At 43.7% G+C, this 13,422-nt stretch overlaps 1 long non-coding RNA gene across 2 annotated transcripts in view; it reads left to right on the top strand.

Annotated features, from left to right (window-relative positions):
- The window catches only part of LOC127491074 (uncharacterized), a 189,828-nt gene that overhangs the window by 124,558 nt on the left and 51,848 nt on the right, over positions 1 to 13,422 (top strand). For both annotated transcript variants that reach the window (XR_011379925.1, XR_007919581.2), the window contains exon 2: positions 11,427 to 11,520. This is a non-coding gene — a long non-coding RNA (uncharacterized lncRNA). The remainder of the gene's footprint in view (positions 1 to 11,426; positions 11,521 to 13,422) is intronic.

Raw genomic sequence — 13,422 nt, 5'->3', positions numbered from 1 at the left:
TCTTTGATCTCTGTTAGTAGTCTCTTTAATCAATCAGTTTATTAGGGTTCTGGAAATTTTTACTTAGTCTGTTGATATTACAGTTATCAGCAAACTGTATTTAAGAGTATTTGTTAGAATCTTTTCCATAAATCTGATTTTAAATGTTTCTAGAGAAGAATCAGAACCATGGGTGACAAAAAGTATGGCAGAGTCCTACTTCAAATTTTGATAATAGTGTCATCGGTGTTGGCCAGCTTGTCTCAGTTCTGTTTCTCAGAGATGGCTGGATCGGAGGTCCTAGTCTTTGCACAAGACAAGAATTTCACATGGGTGCAAGAGTAGCAGTAAGCAAGGGAGCAAAGCTCAGTGAAGAAAACGCACCTGACCGCCTAGGCAGGCAGCTCAGCGAAGAGCTGAGAGCCCAGACTGCTGCTGGGGTTTTATAGGTACAGCCCCACGGTTTCTCCTCTCCCTGGGCCCTGCCACCCAGCCTCCTCCTGGGCTATTGCTGGGTGGAGAGCTAGGTTTTTAGGCGTGGAGTTCCATGAAATTCCTCCTGGGACTTTAAACAGCGAAGTGTTTGTTATTGGACCTAATAAACCCCCGGCACAGGGTGAGGAAGAGGCCCCTAATCTGCCCCTGGGGGAGAGCTGGGACACACCTAACAAGGTTATGGGACATGGGCAAGGCTTTTGAGGTGCAAATCTTGCTCTGCTTACAAGTCATGACTCTACATTTCTTTCTGCCTACAACTGCACAAAAATCCCCACTTATGTTCCTCAGCCTCCCCCTGCCACACCCAGAAACCAGTATTTACTTTCCTACCAAACAGTTCCTTTCACTGAGGGCATAACGAACTAGAGTTCCCAGAGACAGGAGTAGAGCTACTAAAGCAGTTTATTAAAGTACATTCTGGGACTGGTGCCATGGCTCACTTGGTTAATCCTCCGCCTGGGGCGCCGACATCTCATATGGGCTCCAGGTTCTAGTCCCAGTTGCTCCTCTTCCAGTCCAGCTCTCTGCTGTGGCCCGGGAAGTCAGTGGAGGATGGCCCAAGTCCTTGGGCCCTGCACCCGCATGGGAGACCAGGAGAAGCACCTGGCTCCTGGCTTTGGATCGGCGCAGCGCGCCAGCCGTGGCAGCCATTTGGGGGGTGAACCAACGGAAGGAAGACCTTTCTCTCTGTCATTCTCTTTCACTGTCTAACTCTGCCTGTCAAATAAATTTTTAAAAATAATAATAAAGTACATTCCAAGGGAGGAATGGGTCGGTGGAGAAAACACATCACCTTTGTTCCTAATTTGGGACTTTTATCCCTAAAATGTGAGAGGCATTAACTAGTGATGTGGTGGTGATGCTCGTGATTGACATTTGTGATTGATGTCTGTGAGTTGCATACCTCTGGGATCTTCTGTGCATGTGGCAACAAACTGCACTTTTCTAGTTTGGCTGAGCATCATTTTATCAGGATACTTTGAGCACAAGTTAAACCACCAAATGGGTGGTCTTAGGTGGTTCCTAGCAGATAGCAGGGTCCCTGGTCCCTCCCTGGGTGAGGGTTTTGGGGCCCCTCCCCAGGAACTCATGCTAAACTATGTACCTGACATAGCTCTGTGACAGACAGGGAATTTTTGTTATTTTCATTGTATTCAGCATTTAAGAAAGCATCCTGAACCCTTCATGAAATAATCCTGACCTTTAAGGGCTCTAGACCTGTGATAGAAGGGGTAGTTTCAAAGATCTCTGCAATGTTCCCAAGATCTTATTTAAAAAATTAAGATAACTGGGGCCGTTGCTGTGGCGTAGCGGGTAAAGCCATCGCCTGCAGTGCCCACATCTCATATGGGCACCAGTTCGAGTCCTGGCTGCTCCACTTCTGATCCAGCTCTCTGCTACGGCCTGGGAAAGCAGTAGAAGATGGCCCAAGTCCCTGGGCCTCTGTACCCATGTGGGAAAACCCAGAGGAAGCTCCTGGCTCCTGGCTTCTGATCAGTGAGCTCCAGCCGATGTGGCCAACTGGGGAGTGAACCACTGGATGGAAGATCTCTCTCTCTTATCGCTTCTCCTTCCCTCTCTGTGTAACTCTGACTTTCAAATAAATAAATAAATCTTCAAAAAATTAAGATAACCATCATGCCTGTTAGTATTATAGGATTATCGGGCTTTTATAAATGGTATACACTTTCTAGAATATCTACATCATTAATATATCTATCTAAATGTGACTTCAAGTTTACCATCACTTTATGATTTAACAGTGCTTTCCACATACACTGAATAAGTCTGAGTAGTTTATTATCTCTACAAGATGAGAGATACATCCTTTGAATATCTCCAGGGCCCCTGCTAGAAATCTCAAAGTGAAAAGATTTAGTTTAGAACTTTGATACTAAAAAGATATTAAAAGACTTAGAACATTCAGACAAGATAGGATCTCAGAGGCAGGTGTTTGGCCTAGTGGTTAAGATGCTTTCTTTCAGCTGGCGCTGTGGCTCAGTTGGCTAATCCTCTGCCTGCGGCACCAGCAACCCTGGTTCTAGTCCCAGTTGGGGCGCTGGATTCTGTCCTGGCTGCTCCTCTTCCAGTCCAGCTCTCTGCTGTGGCCCAGGAGTGCAGTGGAGGATGGCCCAAGTGCTTGGGCCCTGCACCCGCCTGGAGACCGGGAGAAAGCACCCGGCTCCTGGCTTTGGATTGGCGCAGCGCTGGCCGTAGCAGCCATTAGGGGAGTGAACCAATGGAAGGAAGACTTTTCTCTGTCTCTCTCTCACTGTTTATAACTCTACCTGTCAAATAAAAATAAAAATAAAAGGTGCTCTTTTTCTGCTTTTCTCCTCCCACCCCCTCATCACTCTGTTAAATGAATAAATCTTAAAAAAAATTGGAATGCCCATGTTTCATGTTGGAGTGCCTGAGTTGGATACCTGGCTCTGGCTCTGGCTCTAGCTCTTGACTCTACCCCTGCTAATGTAGACTCTGGAAGGCAGCAGTGGTGGCTCAAGTAATTAGATTCCTGCCACCCATGTGGGAGTCCTGGATTGAATTCCTTGAGTTCTTGGCACTCAGCTTCAGCCCAACTCAGTCCTGACCATGTGGGTATCTGAGGGGTAAACTAAGAGATGGGAGCTCTCTCTCCTGTGTTCCTCTTTAATAAATAAATATTTTTTAAAATAAGGTCACTGATCATGTTGTAGAACCCCCTAAAAACCTGTTCTACCCACCCTGACGTGCACCAAGCCAATCACTGATATTGGGTGGTGGAAGAAAGGATTATGAGAGTATGTTCCCTGGCTATTGTATTCCAGGATCTCATTCCCACATGAAATAAGAATTCAAAGCAGAGACATAAGAAAAATTACAATAATGAGAGCAGAATTTATTTAAACAGAGAGAATACTCATTTAGACATGAATGTGGGCAACCCCACGAGGAGAGATGCTTGCCATGAGGAGAATCCACCTGTGAGGATTGGATGAGAGAGCCCCCCAAATCCAATGGTCCCCGTTATTGGGTGGGAGTGGCATTTGGGTAGGCTTCAGTGTGTATGATGTTTTCTGGGAAGATTTTCTTGGCACCTCCACATGGAGTTCAGTGTATATGTGAAGCTCATATGTGAAACTCAGGTGCATGATGGGTAGTGGGTGTGCCCAGCCTAGAGCTATGTTAGATCAGCATGGAAATGGGTGGGATTTGGGTGGTGCATGTCGGCGGGGTGGGGAGGGGCTTGGGTGCTGACAGTCCAGAGCTCCTCTTTCCCCACTAGCTACTGCCTACATCAAACTCTGCTTTGCTAAGCCGTCAACTCTTAATAAAGACAACAGAGAATATAAGAGTTTATCCTGACAAAACACAAAACCTTTGCTTCTTTGGCCAGTTACTAAAAAGGTAAAAAGACTTATTTTTAAAAGAAAAACCTATAGGGACCAGCGTTGTGAAACAGCGAGTTAACTTTTCACTGGCTTCCTAGTACTAATTCTGCCTGCTTCACTTCTAGTCCAGCTCCTTGCTATTGTGCCTGGGAAGGCATTGGAAGATGGGACAAGTGCTTGGACCCCTGAACCCATATTTGAGACCTGGATGGAGTTTCAGGCTCCTGGCTTCAGCTTGGCCCAACTCTAGTTGTTACAGTCATTTGGGGATTGAACTAGCAGATGGAAGATTATCTATCTATCTATATCTATCTATCTATCTCTATCCCTATCTATCTCTATCTATCTCTCCTCTCTCCCTTTCAAACAAATAAGTAAATATTAAAAAAACTCTAAACAACTTTCTTTTATCTATAGTCAACTTGATTATACATTAAAAATATTTTATATGGAATTTAAACTCTAAGTAACTCTGATGCCTTCTTGAATTTGCCATATACTAATAATTTATGAAAACAAATTTATTAATAGAACTAAACATATTGTCTTTTTACACTTTAAGAAGTCACAAGTACTTGAACTTATATTTAGAAACATTTATCTCTTACACTTAATTCATTTTTAAAAAGATTTTTCAAATTTGAGAGGCAGAGAGACAAAGAGAAAGACAGAGAAAGAGTGTTGTCATCCTCTAGTTAACTCCCCAGATATTTACAATGGCTGAGGATGGACTGAGGCCAAAGCCAGGAGCTGGGAATTATAATCCAGGTCTCCTGTGTGGATGGCAGGTACCAAATAACTTGAGCTATCACTACTACCTCCCAGAATCTGCAGTGGTGGGATGCTGATATCAGGAGTCAAAGCTTGGAGTCAACTCCAGATACTCTCATGAAGTTTGAATGTGTCTTAACTGCTAGGTTAAATGCCTCCTCTCTCAATTTATTTTTAATTAATATATTTATATTACTTATGAAAACTGAGATGTTAGTCATACATGATCATCATTTTAAGTTTGTTTTTTTTTTTTAAGAAAAACCTCAAAGGTATAAAGAGATGGATTACACCTGAAGGGTAGGTGGCCCTATCACTGCTTTCTGGGCAGAGTACCTGGAAGCGAACAGAGCACACCTAGAACAAGGGGCCAGACAGGTAGCAGAAGGATTCTTGAGATCCTAAGTGTGTCACAGAAATAGCCGAGATTGCTGATCACCTGAAGGGAGCCACACAAACAGGCATGAGGTACAGATAGAATGGTGTACTTGTTAAACATGTGGACTCCTTTGGTTCCCATACCAGCTATGCCATTTACCAGCTTCTGTGACCTTGAGCAAGTCATGCAACTTCTGTCCTTCAACTTCCTCATCCTCAAAAGAGCATCTTTAAAAGAGCAAAAATATCACTTGGAAAATAGTTACTTACATTTCTTTTATATATAGCCTTGTGAATTTTGAAAAGCATACATCCTCGAAGAGTTGCTAGTTCAGTTAATTAATTAAATAAATTAGATAATGTCTAGCATATAGCAAGTACCATGAAAGGATAGATTGTTCTCCTCATTTTATTATCTCAGCTTTCTGTCTCTGTAGACGTTACCATTCTGGTATCATCCAGCATATTCCCCTTAGTATGTGGTTTCTTTCACTTAGAATGTTTTCAAGGTAATATGTTGTAGCAAGTATCAATACTTCATTTTTTACATGGCCAGATAATAGTCTATTGTGTGTATATACCACAATTTGTTATCCTTTCATCTTTTGATAGACATCTGGATTGTTGTACCTTTTGTATTCTGTGAATGGCACTGCTGTGAACAAGCGTGTACATGTATTTGTTTGAGTGCCTGTGTTTAATCTTTAGGGGTAGAATTGCTGGATAACACAGTCATCCTATGTTTATTTTTTTGAAGAGCTACCAAACTGTTTCCATAGCAAGAATGTGGCGATTGATGGACTACAAAGCCTGATCATATGTGCTTAACGTCTTGAGTGACCAAGCACCATCTGTTTCAGTTTCCCTTTAGCCCGAGTTCCCAGAATTCTTTTATCTCTTCTGACCCCTAGGGAATGAGCTGCAGACTGTGGTTGTTATTTCCCAGCTGGTGCTTGGGGCTGCCCTTTGCTTCCTGGAACATGATATTTCTGACTCCCCTGGATCACATCTGGTCCAACTCTGTTCTGGAATTTGGCTCTGCTCCTTTATGAAACGTATCACTGCAGACCTAGACCTGTCATAAACTTCTTCAGGCTCAAAGATTTCTAAAAGTGTTTTTCGTTGTTAAAATGCGAGATATACAAGAAAGGGCATCTTGGTTCTGTATCAAAAGGAAGTTGGAATCAGGAGCCAGAACAAGTATTGAACCCAGGCACTCTGAGGTGGGTCATAGCTGTCCTAATTGGTGTGTTAACCATTAGGTTAACTGCCTGTCCTGTGAGAGTTTCTTAAAATGAGATTTTGTATTTTTAGTATTTGCTGATAAAGCATGGGCTCATAGTACAACAAAAGTCTCCTGGGCTAATGCACCTCTTTTAAGATAGGAATAGCGAAAGGGGATGAATCTGTGCTTGTCCCGTCCTGCGGGACAGCAACTGGGGCTGAGCACCTAGAAGGAGAAATGAAAGGGACAGGAGACACAAAGATGGCAGCAAGACAAGTCCTGATCAAGCTGCAATTTTTATTTTTCAACCACACACTTATATATCATGAAGGCAAGGTGTCGGGCAGGGGAAGGAGGGACGTTTAGGAGGGCAGGACGTTGGGCGGGGGAAGGAGGGGGAGCTTATCTTGTAGCTGCAATGCTTGTGCAAGTAGGAGAAAGGTTACAAGGTCTTAAGGCACAAGGTCACACAAGGTTGCGTTATCAGTACTATCTGGCCTGGGCTGTCTAGCCCTGCCTCAGTAGTTTTCCACTAAGAGGCCACATGCTGCGTGGTCCCCGACATGTGCTGTCTCCATAAGTCTCACCCCTGCTTCTCTCTACCTATCTCCAGCTTATGTGTACATGAGCTGAGTAGCACCTGCAACCCAATCCAGAGGCAAAGGGAAGATGGAATTTTCTCACCATGCGACATGGTGTATGGGTCTGTATCTTGGGAAGCTGTCTTCTCTCTGCTTTGCCATGAGTGGTGATTAAAAAAGATAAGCTTGTGTACTTAGAAATACAGATGTCCCAAAAGTCTTAGTGACGTTTTAAGCTTTCCCTCTGAAGTACAAATGCTAAAAACTGACAAAAAATATCACTTGGAAATTAATTACTTATAATTCTTTTATATATAGCCTTGTGAATTTTGAATTAATGACTTTGGTTTTTTTGTTTCAGTCAGGATTTGCTAATTTCAATCAGATGGGATGAAACAAAAAAAAGTTTTTGCATTGTCAAAACCATATCAATTGAAACTAAACCGGTCAAATGTTTTCAAATGATACTTTTGGGAGCTGCATCAGAAATAGAGCAGCCAGGCACCCATATGGGATGCCAGCATCACAGGCGGAGGCTTAACCTGCTACACCACAATGCCGGCCCCTACCTCATTCCCTTAGGATCTGTTCAAAGAATGCCATTCTTCTATGAAATGCCCATTCTAGTTTCCCACTCCTCTTTGAGTAAAAATTAAATCTTCTCATTGACCCTTAAAGCCCTATCTATCATGCCCAGTTACCTCTTTATGCTAACCCCATCTCTCTATTCCCGCCCCCACCCCACCCCCCACTCAAAATGGACCTCCTGCTATTTTTCAAATATCCCAAACACAGTGTTGCTGTGTGGTCTTTTTGTCAGCTCTTTCCTCAGCCTAGAACATTCTTTATCCTAGATACCTACATGGGTAGCTCCTCATCTCCTCCAGAAAGTTTGCTTAAATGACATCTTGTCAAAGAGGCTCTTGGTCACATCCTATGTTATCTTTCACCCTTTCATCTCTCTGTATTCTCAGCTTCCCTTACTTTCTCGAATCTTTCCCACTTCCACAGTATTTATCATGTCCTGATATATTATATATTACTAATTCACTTATTATGATTACCTTTTTTCCTATCTCCCACCCTTAGAATATATCTCCTCTCCTTAGAATATAAGCTCCATGAGGGCTGGCAATTTTAAAACAAGTTTATTTATTTTCATTCCATTTGAAAGGCAGAGAGAAAGAGAAAGAGAAAGAGAAAGAGAAAGAGAAAGAGAAAGAGAAAGAGAAAGAGAAAGAGAGAGAGAGACAGAGACAGAGAGACAGAGAGAGAGGTCTTCCATCTACTGATTCACTCCCCAAATGCCCACAACAGCCAAGCTGGGCCAGGCTTGAAGCCAGGAGCCTGGAACTCAATCCAGGTCTCCCAGGTTGGTGGCAGGGATCCAAGTTCTTCGGATTATCATCTGCTGCCTCCCAGAGTGCACATTAGCAGGAAGCCAGACTGGAAGTGCAGTAGCTGGAGCTTCAGTTAGGCACTCTGATGTGGGATGCTGGCGTCTCAAGCAGCAGCTTAACTGCTGTGCTACACGCCCACACTGCAGGATGGCAACTTAGTCTTTGTTGTTCTTTTATGTAATCTAAGTACTTTCAGCAGTGCTTGGCATATAATAGGTACTTATAAAAATATTTTTGGACGATTGAATCAAATTGCAGGGTGATGACAAGACAGAGGCCAGATAGAAACTCAGAACTGGTGACAGAATCCGTGCTCTCAAACACCAGCACCTATTGCTCTAGAGTGTACATCCTGGTTGTTTAAGTCTGCCTATCACTATCAAGCGCTTCCTGTCTCATTCACCATCCTGGTCTTTTTCCAGCGGTCACAGCATCCGGGGCTTTCCTTCTGGTGATGAAATGGAAGATAGATAAGTGGACAGGAGCCAGAACTCCAAGCCAATCTGGATTGGAGATGCTACTTCTGCTTTTCCCTGGCTATTCAAAGGTTTCCATTTTCTAAATGTGCTGCTAGGTGAAAAGTATTTGGCAAGTGCTGCATTAAGCAATCAGGCAGATAATTAACTTCTTGGGTTTCTTACTGTTAAGCCAAGATGGGTACATAAAAGAGAAGTTAAAAATGAAAAATATGCTTTTATGTCTCAGAAATAAAGATATTCTGAAGTATGAGATGGATTGACTGGTTGTATGCATTGCAAAAAACAAAGCCATAGCTGTGAAAATAATACATGTGGTAAGCTACATGTTGTAAAGTGTGGGATGTTCACAAGTTGTAGAGTTATTGTGGGATTAAAGGAGATAGAAGGCAGAAGGTGCTCTCTGTGTTTACATGGCTTAGTGAACAGGAAAGCAATTCGTGTTACTAGAAAATATTTCAGAAAATCATTGACTCATGTAAGCACTCAGAAAATACTGATTGATATAAGTGTTTGTACAGAGAATACAAGTACAAATTTGTGTTGGTTAAAGTTCAGGCTTCTCAGGGAAGCCACTTAGATGAAACAGACCACTATTGTATGTTGACTGGAAAAGCCCAACCATAGCAATTACAGAAAAGCAGAGCTACACATACTTATTAAAATGCCTATTTGAGTGCACATACCTGTGAGTCTCTTCATTTTGCCTCTTCTACAACTTCCTCTTTCAGTATCTTTTTAAGGGCCAGATTACCCTACTACAGCTTTAAGGCAAATTGAAGGAGAGAATTAGTGATACCTGATACAGCCTTTAAAGACTGAAGTATAGATCTTTCTTTCCTAAAAGACCATGATCCTATTGTTTACTGCAATAAAAGAACAACCTTTAGATAATCTTGTTTTCTGTGGAATTGGTAGAGAATAAAAGCTGAGGCTGCAAACTCAAGATGGAGCATTTATAGGAATTATTGGAGCAAACACATTGTGTAGGTCATACCCCACTCAACAAACATTTTACAAAAGGGAAAAGCATTTTCAATTAATTTTTAAAAGATTTTTATTTATTTATTTGACAGGTAGAGTTACAGACAGTGAGAGAGAGAGAGACAGAAAGGTCTTCCTTCCGTTGGTTCATTCCCCAAATGGCCACAATGGCCAGAGCTGCACCGATCCGAAGCCAGGAACCAGGAGCTTCCTCCCGGTCTCCCATGCGGGTGCAGGGCCCAAGCACTTGGGCCAGCCTCCACTGCACTCCCGGGCCACAGCAGAGAGCTGGACTGGAAGAGGAGCAACCGGGACTAGAAACCAGCACCCATATGGGATGCTGGTGCCTCAGGCAGAGGATTAATCTAGTGTGCCACTGCACCGGCCCCTCGATTAATTTTTAAGATTATTCAGTCTTGTGTGATACATCCTCTGAAATTTGTGTGGTGGAAATTAGGGGTTCTGTGCATACTCAGCACTTGCATGTTATATCTCCACAAACAAGGGTTGATTACAGAGGATTCAAAGAAGAATGAGGCACGCAAGAATTTCCTCCAGGAAGGGGCGTTAGTCTTCTAGGAAAACACCCTGTTACCCTGAGACCACACTGCTGGCTCTGCCTCAGGCTAGATCTAAGGCCTTCAGACAGCAATATCTGCCCAGAGCTGATACTTAGAGACAGGGACCCCTGGTCTTGGGCTGCTTGCCTCTGTGTCTTCCTCCTCAGCCACTCGCCACCCCCTCAACTCTGCTGTGTGACCACAGAGACTGACTATCGGCGGTCCCACTCAGCAACCTTGCTTTCAAGCTTCTGATAAGACTTAAGGAGCGTTCAGTGAACAACGTGGCATAGCCAACAACCTTGGATTCTTGCAACAAATACCCATTTCTGTCTAATGTGGTAAGTCGGTTGAGGGTCCAAGGCACATCTGTGGTTCTGTGACTCATCACAGGTATGGGGACACTGCAGATGTATTCCATGCACATCTGTCTTCCCATCTGGGACCCAAACTGAAGGATTAGTCACTCCTAGGCCATACTGGAGGTCAGTGAGGTTAGTGGGGGCTTTTATTTTCTGGGCTCCGCCCTTGCCCAGTCTCTATAAACTGCCCAGTTCCCTCTACTGTACCTGAGAGTTCCTTCCCAGGGCTATGCCGTCTGGACCTGCCTCCTGCTTCCTCCCCTGGACCCTTTAGAAACAGGAAGCCCCCCATCTTACTGATTTTTCTTAGCCCTGTCCTGTCTTATGTAGCCGGCTCTCTTGTTAATCTTCCCCCATTTGCCTGTTTGGGGTGTGTGATGGTTTGAATGTGGTTCGTCCTCATGTGGAGGCTTAATTCCTCAGTGTGGCAGTGCTGGAAGTTGGAGCCCGAGGGAAGTGCTTGGGTTATGAAAGACAGCGCCCTTGTTAAAAATAAGTGCTGTCTGGAGGGAGGGCAGGAGGGAGAGAGTTCTCTGTCGTATGGGACTGGGCTAATTACTGCCGGAAAAGGTTGTTACAAAGCAAGGTTATCAACTGTTGAAATCTTTACTTAATATATGCTAAATTGATCGTCTATATATAAAGATAATTGAAAATGAATCTTGATGTGAATGGAATGGGAGAGGGAGCGGGAGTTGGGAGGGTTGCGGGCAGGAGGGAAGTTATGGGGGGGAAAAGCCACTGTAATCTACAAGCTGTACTTTGGAAATTTATATTTGCTAAATAAAAGTTAAAAAAAAAACAAAGCAAGATTATCATTAATATTTGGTCTCTCCTACAGGTGCCCACTTGGTCCTTCTGCTCTCTTCTTCCATGTTATGCAGCATGAGGCCTTTGGTATATGCCAGCTCTCGAACTTCCCCGCTTTCAGAACTGTGAGCCAAAAGAAACCTCTTTTCTTTAGAAAACACTCAATCTCAGATATTCTGGCATAGCAATAGTAAGCAGATTAATCCAGGTTACATGATTTTCCTGCTGGGACCTCTCTGATTAGGCCTTGTTATCAATGCTGGAAATGGCATCGATGGAGCTGTTTTCAGTGGGTGGGTCAGGGCATAACACAACCTAAACCCTGAGCCAGATGAGTCAGCCTTGCCAGAAGCCACAGTGCAGCCAGTCATGCGCCTGGCTTTCCCTTTTACCTTGTTTAGCAGCCCTGGGGTTTGTACTTTGTTGGAACTTCTTCATCCCACCTGCTCCCCAGGGATGTGCTCAGGGTTTTCATCTGATAGTTCCTCTATTTCCTAAGTCCAGAGTTGCACCCAGGTCTTTATGCTCAGATTTGGACCCTTTTTTATGTTGGTCCTTTCCTGGAATTGGATTCGAGTTCGCACACCACCCCTCAGTGATGGTTGCCCTGGTTGGGGTGGTACGATGTGTGAAAAGGAGGCTACTAGGGACAGGAAGCTGCCATTTGCCCAGCAATTTACAGGGTACCTGCGCCTCTCTCTTCTCCCTGGTCCCACCCTGGGAGCACAAGAAAGAGCTTCGTCTTTGAGAACAGTGGTTCACAACCATAGCATCTGCACGTTGGCCAAGTTCAAAAGCTCCCAGGTGAGTCTAAGGAACAGCCACAGTTTCAGACTACTCTGGAAGGTAGTTTAGTGAGAGATGAGATGGGTTGAGGAAACTGCTGCATGGGTAGTCTAATTCCTGAAGATCTGAGCTCCTAGCCACCTCAGAGACACCAAACCACACATGAAGGCTGTGAGGGGATTGGGACTGGCATCTCTGAAAGGTATCAGAGATGATACTGAGCCCTATGTATCCAGACCACATGCCAGCCCTGTTTACTCTGTGGAAATCCCTCCTGAAGTTAGTTTGCTTTCTTCTGATCCAGACCCAAAAGTTTGGACTTTTGGCTTTGCCTTTACTTCCTCCCCTAGTTCCCAGTTTGCCTCCTTTTTCAAGCCCAGCTTTCTATTACCTAGAAACTGGCCTTTTTGGCTGGTCTCAAAACTTTCAGTTAACCATGCCAAGGACACATCTAATGGGACATTCCAGTCTTTCTACCCCTCTCCCTTAACTCTCTGGGTTTGTTTTGGGACCCTGGACCCCTGGTGAATATGATTTGCTCATCAAACTATCCAAAGTGATTTGATCAATGTGCCTATAGATTGGAAAATAATGAAAGGAGGATCGATTAGTTTATTAATAGAATATGAGAGAACTTAGAACATGCCCTTTGTCTCATAAAAACCAGCCAAAGATGGTCCCGTAGATGTGTGGTTTTTCACATTCTCTTCTGCAGAACCATTGAGTACTGAGGTTTACTCACAGAGCTGGGATGGGCTGAGCAGTGCTCATCAGTTAAGAGGTGCTCCATTCTCATGTTTATTTATAGAAGTTTTATGCAAGATTTTACTTGAGAACAGGTTTATTGACAGTGAGAAAACTTTGGAAATCCACTAAGCTAAATTAAGCCTGTTAAATGCATGTATGGTATCTTTTGTGTGGTACAGAGTAACATAGGCTATCAGATCCAACTATAGAAAAGAGTCTAGATCTGGCCCCAAGCTCCTGCTACCTCTGAATTAGTAACTGAGTAGTTATTGCCAGGAGCTGAAGTGGAAACAGTACAGAATGTAGGCATGTGGTGGAGAAAGGGTCTCCAGATGGAGGAGGACATGTGTGGTCAGGTCAAGGGCAGCCTAAGCTAGTTTTCTTTTTTTTTTTTAACTTTTATTTAATGCATATAAATTTCCAAAGTACGACTTATGGATTACAATGGCTTCCCCCCCATACCGTCCCTCCCACCCACAACCCTCCCCTTTCCC

The sequence above is a fragment of the Oryctolagus cuniculus genome, chromosome 1, assembly GCF_964237555.1.
Source record: "Oryctolagus cuniculus chromosome 1, mOryCun1.1, whole genome shotgun sequence".
Classification (NCBI taxonomy): domain Eukaryota; kingdom Metazoa; phylum Chordata; class Mammalia; order Lagomorpha; family Leporidae; genus Oryctolagus; species Oryctolagus cuniculus.
Note: the sequence above shows the minus strand (reverse complement) of the source record. Positions and strands in the feature narration are given on the sequence as shown.